This window comes from Moschus berezovskii, chromosome 8 (genome assembly GCF_049115385.1).
Source record: "Moschus berezovskii isolate FMDL1 chromosome 8, NW_MosBer_1.0, whole genome shotgun sequence".
NCBI lineage: Eukaryota > Metazoa > Chordata > Mammalia > Artiodactyla > Moschidae > Moschus > Moschus berezovskii.
Window position 1 is genome coordinate 87,742,754 of NC_142467.1, and position 6,547 is coordinate 87,749,300.

Consider the following 6,547-nt stretch of genomic DNA (forward strand, 5'->3'; position numbering starts at 1 on the left):
CAGACATTATCCCTCTGTTGATTTCATCTACAGTTCCCTTGGTCACTCTTTCAGTGTTCAAAAAGTTTTGGTTCTTGACTCGTTGCCACTTTTCCCAAAACCACTCATCAAAATTTCTTGTGAAATAAATATCCTCATGGATATTCTTTCCAAAGCTCTGCACTGTTAAATTTCCTCATCTCCTCAGTTCATCTTATCATCAACCATGCCTTGGCTCTTAATCCTTTGGTCATATCCTTGATCTTGTTATTAGTAATAAGTTTCATGAGCTTCACAGGTGGAGCTAGTGGTAAAAACCCTCCTGCCAATGCAGGAGACCTGGATTCAATCCCCAGGTCGGGAATATCCCCTGGAGGATAGTATGGCAACTCACTCTGGTATTCTTGCTTGGAGAATTCCATGGACAGAGGAGACAGGTGGGCTACAGTTCATGGGGTTACAAACAGTTGGGCATGACTGAAGTGACTTAGTTTGCACGCATGCAATAAGTTTCATGATATCACTTTAAAGCATCTCACACCTCCTCCAATAACTATTTTTCCTTTCTCCTTTATTTCCTCCAATAACCTGAAGCAAAGACTATTTATGTTCCATATGTCCCCTTGGTCCAACTGTGTTCACCTGAGTTCAGATTTCCCAGCATACTGACAGCACTCCATCTCAATCACCTGTACCTTTCTTCTTCTCTCTGTTTCTCTTCTTTTCCGAAGGCTTTTTCAGAGAAAAACAATTGATGACACAGGAAGTTCTCCCAGTATGTGTAGGCACACCCCAGAAGTAGGGAAATGGCACTTAACAGTCCCATGGAAAATCATCAGCCATTAGGGACAGAGTCAGTGAATAAGATTGCAGTCTCCCTACCTTTGGTAAGACGATTCTGAGGTACATCCTACATGGTTTTCAGATTATCCCCTCTAAGACCAAACTCTTGTTGCTCAGCTTTACTGAGTTTGCTTGCTTCCTTGTCTTACTTCCCCACTTTCTCATTTCTTTACTTGTGTCCTGGAATTGCCTGCACTCAAGTCCTTTCCTCAATGTCTCTATCGCTCAGTGCATTTTTACATGTTCTCATTTTTCTTTTTAGTCATTTTGGATTCCATGATACAAGATTATATTCACTTCCTTGACTATGTCCTCAATTCTCTTGCCCTTCCCAGCCTTTGTCATATTGGACTGAAAAAACCCTGACCTTTGTTCAACTTGAATCTTCAGTCAGTTCAGTTCAGTTCAGTCACTCAGTCGTGTCCAACTCTTTGTGACCCCATGAATCACAGCACGCCAGGCCTCCCTGTCCATCACCAACTCCCGGAGTTCACTCAAACTCATGTCCATCGAGTCGGTGATGCCATCCAGCCATCTCATTCTCTGTTGTCCCCGTCTCCTCCTGCCCCCAATCTTTCCCAGCATCAGAGTCTTTTCCAGTGGGTCAACTCTGCATGAGGTGGCCAAAGTATTGCAGTTTCAGCTTTAGCATCAGTCCTTCCAATGAACACCCAGGACTGATCTCCTTTAGAATGGACTGGTTGGATCTCCTTGAGGTACAAGGGACTCTCAAGAGTCTTCTCCAGCACCACAGCTCAAAAGCATCAATTCTTTGGTGCTCAGCTTTCTTCACAGTCCAACTCTCACATCCATACATGACCACGGGGAAAACCATAGCCTTGACTAGATGGACCTTTGCTGGCAAAATAATGTCTCTGCTTTTTAATATGCTATCAAGTTTGGTCATAACTTTCCTTCCAAGTAGTAAGCGTCTTTTAATATCATAGCTGCAATCAGCATCCGCAGTGATTGTGGAGCCCAAAAAAATAAAGTCTGACACTTTTTCCACTGTTTCACCATCTTTTTCCATGAAGTGATGGGACCAGATGCCATGATCTTAGTTTTTTGAATGTTGAGCTTTAAGCCAACTTTTTCATTCTCTTTCACTTTCATCAAGAGGCTTTTGAGTTCCTCTTCACTTTCTGCCATAAGGATGGTGTCATCTGCATCTGAAGTTATTGATATTTCTCCCAGCAATCTTGATTCCAGCATGTGCTTCTTCCAGCCCAGCGTTCCTCTTGATGTACTCTGAATACAATTAAATAAGCAGGGTGACAATATACAGCCTTGACGTACTCCTTTTCCTATTTGGAACCAGTCTGTTGTTCCATGTCCAGTTCTAACTATTGCTTCCTCACCTGCATACAGGTTTCTCAAGAAGCAGGTCAGGTGGTCTGGTATTCCCATCTCTCAGAATTTTCCACAGTTTGTTGTGATCCACACAAAGACTTTGGCATAGTCAATGAAGCAGAAATAGATGTTTTTCTGGAACGCTCTTGCTTTTTCCATGATCCAGTGGATGTTGGCAATTTGATCTCTGGTGCCTCTGCCTTTTCTAAAACCAGCTTGAACATCTGGAAGTTCACGGTTCACGTACTGCTGAAGCCTGGCTTGGAGAATTTTAAGCATGACTTTACTAGTGTGTGAGATGAGTGCAATTGTGCAGTAGTTTGAGCATTCTTTGGCATTGCCTTTCTTTGGGATTGGAATGAAAACTGACCTTTTCCAGTCCCATGGCCACTGCTGAGTTTTCCAAATAGGCTGGCATATTGAGTGCAGCACTTTCACAGCATCATCTTTCAGGATTTGAAATAGCTCAACTGGAATTCCATCACCTCCACTAGCTTTGTTCATAGTGATGCTTTCTAAGGCCCACTTGACTTCACATTCCAAGATGTCTGGCTCTAGGTGAGTGATCACACCATCATGATTATCTTGGTTGTGAAGATCTTTTTTGTACAGTTCTTCTGGGTATTCTTGCCACCTCTTCTTAATATCTTCTGCTTCTCTTAGGTCCATACCATTTCTGTCCTTTATCAAGCCCATCTTTGCATGAAATGATCCTTTGGTATCTCTAATTTTCTTGAAGAGCTCTCTTGTTTTTCCTATTCCGTTGTTTTCCTCTATTTCTTTGCATTGGTCTCTGAGGAAGACTTTATCTCTCCTTGCTATTCTTTGGAACTCTGCATTCAGATGCTTATATCTTTCCTTTTCTCCTTTGCTTTTCACTTCTCTTCTTTTCACAGCTATTTGTAATGACCTCCCAGACAACCATTTTGCTTTTTTGCATTTCTTTTCCATGGGGATGGTCTTGATCTCTGTCTCCTGTACGATGTCACGAACCTCCGTCCATAGTTCATCAGGCACTCTATCTTTCAGATCTAGTCCCTTAAATCTATTTCTCACTTCCACTATATAATCATAAGGGATTTGATTTAGGTCATATCTGAATGGTCTAGTGGTTTTCCCTACTTTCTTCAGTTGATGTCTGAATTTGGCAATAAGGAGTTCATGATCTGAGCCACAGTCAGCTCCCAGTCTTGTTTTTGCTAACTGTATTGAGCTTAAAACATATAACTAGCTTACAATAGTTTAGTACATCTTTCCCACTTGCATAAATGTAGAATAGTGCAGAGTTGTACTAATTTTCTTCTCATATAAAATATTTAAAATTGTAATAATAATTTTTTGAACACTTACTATGTAAAAGGCACTGCTATGAATGCTTTACATGTGTTGATTCCATTTTGTATATGATCAATTCTATGAGAAAGATGCTATTTTAGTTTTATGTGAGGAGGAAGAGTTGCAGAGATTACTGAATGATTTTCTCAAAGTCTCATAACTAGAGAGTAAGGGAGTTGGTGTCTCTGTGCTGAACATCAAAGCCAGGTTTTTTTAATTTCAAACTCTAGGCTCTTAATTGCTGTTCTTTTAAACTATTCTCTTTTATTTCACATAAAAATAAAATAAGACAGACAATATGCTAGTGGACATTTACAATGTGCCAGGCATTATTTTCTGCATTATATGAGAAAGCCCCTGAACAGAAACATGTAGTTATAAGAACATTGGATTGCAAACTGGGAGACTAGATCTGTCTCTGTCATCCCTGGAACCACAGACAACACATTTTAGTTCTCTGGTCTTAATTATTTTCACCCATCCAACCATATGTTAAGCACCTATTAAATGCCTGAAACAGTGGCAGATCTTGATCAAAAACAATAATGAAGGAGAGCATGTCCAAAATACTGAGGTGATTATGGTCTAGTGGAAGAGACAGTCAAAAGTGGCCACTTAATACACAGTGCAAAAGGTGCTATGACAGCAGAAAGTATGGGATGCTTTTGGAAACATGAAGGACATGAACTGGGGAGGATGTTTCCTCTGTAAAATGAACACAGAGGTCCCTACCAGTAGCCCATTATATTCCAGTTAGTTAGGGAGGAGTCTCAGAGAAAGCAGTCATACCTCTTTGCCTTGAGTTGCTATCTGCAGAAAGTTGATTCATTTTAACATTATCACTCTATATCTTTAGCCTTTTCTTTTTACCCAAGTCTAGATAATCCCTTTCACCCTATCTTGATGCTTTTTCACATGTAGAACTCCTGTGTCATTTCTACCTTACATTCCAGTAAAAAATTCCCAGAGCCTGTGTTCCTCCCTGATTCTGACTCTCAAGAGTACAGGCTGTAATGATAGCTCTTTAACTAGCTTCCTAAGTGATACCCAGAATGTACATTGTGCTTAGAAAAGAAACTTCCTCATAGTAGAAACCTTCATAAAATAAGGTTCTTTGGATAGTCAGAAATTAAACCCTCTAAGCTAAGAGTCGGACATGACTGAGCGACTTCACTTTCAGTTTTAACTTTCATGCATTGGAGAAGGAAATGGTAACCCACTCCAGTGTTCTTGCCTGGAGAATCCCAGGGACAGGGGAGCCTGGTGAGCTGCCGTCTATGTGGTCACACAAGAGTCGGACATGACTGAAGCGACTTAGCAGCAGCAACAGTAGCAGCAAACCCTCTATGACAAGATCTAAGCCATTAATGAAAATCAACTTCAAGAGTAATGTTATATGGTATGCCATTATTTTTACTTAATAATGATCATCTATAGTATCTGTCAAGGCTATGATTTTTCCCATTGTCATGTATGGATGTGAGAGTTGGACTGCGAAGAAAGCTGATTGCCGAAGAATTGATGCTTTTGAACTATGATTCTGGAGAAGACTCTTGAGAGTCCCTTGGACTGCAAGAAGATCCAACCAGTCCATTCTAAAGGAGATCAATCCTGGGTGTTCATTGGAGGGACTGATGCTAAAGCTGAAACTGCAATACTTTGGCCACCTCATGTGACGAGTTGACTCACTGGAAAAGACTCTGATGCTGGGAAGGATTAGGGGCGGGAGGAGAAGGGGACGACAGAGAATGACATGGCTGGATGGCATCACCGACTTGATGGACCTGAGTTTGAGTGAACTCCGGGAGTTGGTGATGGACAGGGAAGCCTGGCGTGCTGTGATTCATGGGGTCACAAAGAGTCGGACACGACTGAGTGACTGAAATGAACTGAACTGAACTGATAGTATCTGTGTTGTTACAGTGTTTCAACTTTAAACCAGCTTCTTTGTCAAAAGGGGAGCAACTACTGATTTAATGTCCCTACTGTGTTGGAGAAGACTCTTGAGAGTCCCTTGGACTGCAAGGAGATCCAACCAGTACATTCTAAAGGAGATCAGTCCTCGGTGTTCATTGGAAGGACTGATGCTGAAGCTGAAACTCCAATACTTTGACCACCTCATGTGAAGAGTTGACTCACTGGAAAAGACTCTGATGCTGGGAGGGATTGGGGGCAGGAGGAGAAGGGGATGACAGAAAATGACGTGGCTGGATGGCATCACCGACTTGATGGAGGTGAGTTTGAGTGAACTCTGAGAGTTGGTGATGGACAGGGAGTCCTGGTGAGCTGCGATTCATGGGGCTGCAAAGAGTTGGACACAACTGAGCAACTGAACTGACTGACTGACTAGCAAATGACCTGAGCTTGGGCCTGTCTTTGCAACATTAACCTTGGAAAGTGTTGTCCATGTGGAGAGATACATTAGGCTTCTCTAGAGGAAAGCTGAAATGTAGTTACTTTGCATCATGTAGCTTTGATTTGGGCTGGTAACTTTAGAGGAGCAAAGATTATGTCTGCAGATTTTGTCAGTGGACTCTGAGAGGCTCTCTTTAATTGTTACCAAAATATTAGAAGATCCGGAACCCTTGATGACAACTCTCTAGTTACCCCAAGATTCATCCTATTTCAGATTTAGGAAATTATGGGTCTCAGAGTTATCCTCAGATGGCTTCTGGGAGGACCGCATCTTTACATATATTTCCCTTTTTTTACTCTCACCGTTCTCTATTCATGTCTTCTTAAAACAGGTGATAGATATCATGACTGAAAAACATGTGTAAAAAAGATGTTTTTTACATCTTAATCCTGTTTGCAGGATTAAGCCATGAAGATTTGTTTTTATCTCAGTGCCAATAGTGAATAATAATTACACTTTGCAAAACATGAGTTCATTATTGTCAATACATTCTATATAGATGGTCATATGATCCTTGTAAGAAAGAAGTAGATATATTACATTTACTGGAAAATGAGGTAAAAGGCATAGAAAAGTTAAATAATTTGTTTAAAGCAAATAGCTCATGCTGCTGCTGCTGCTAAG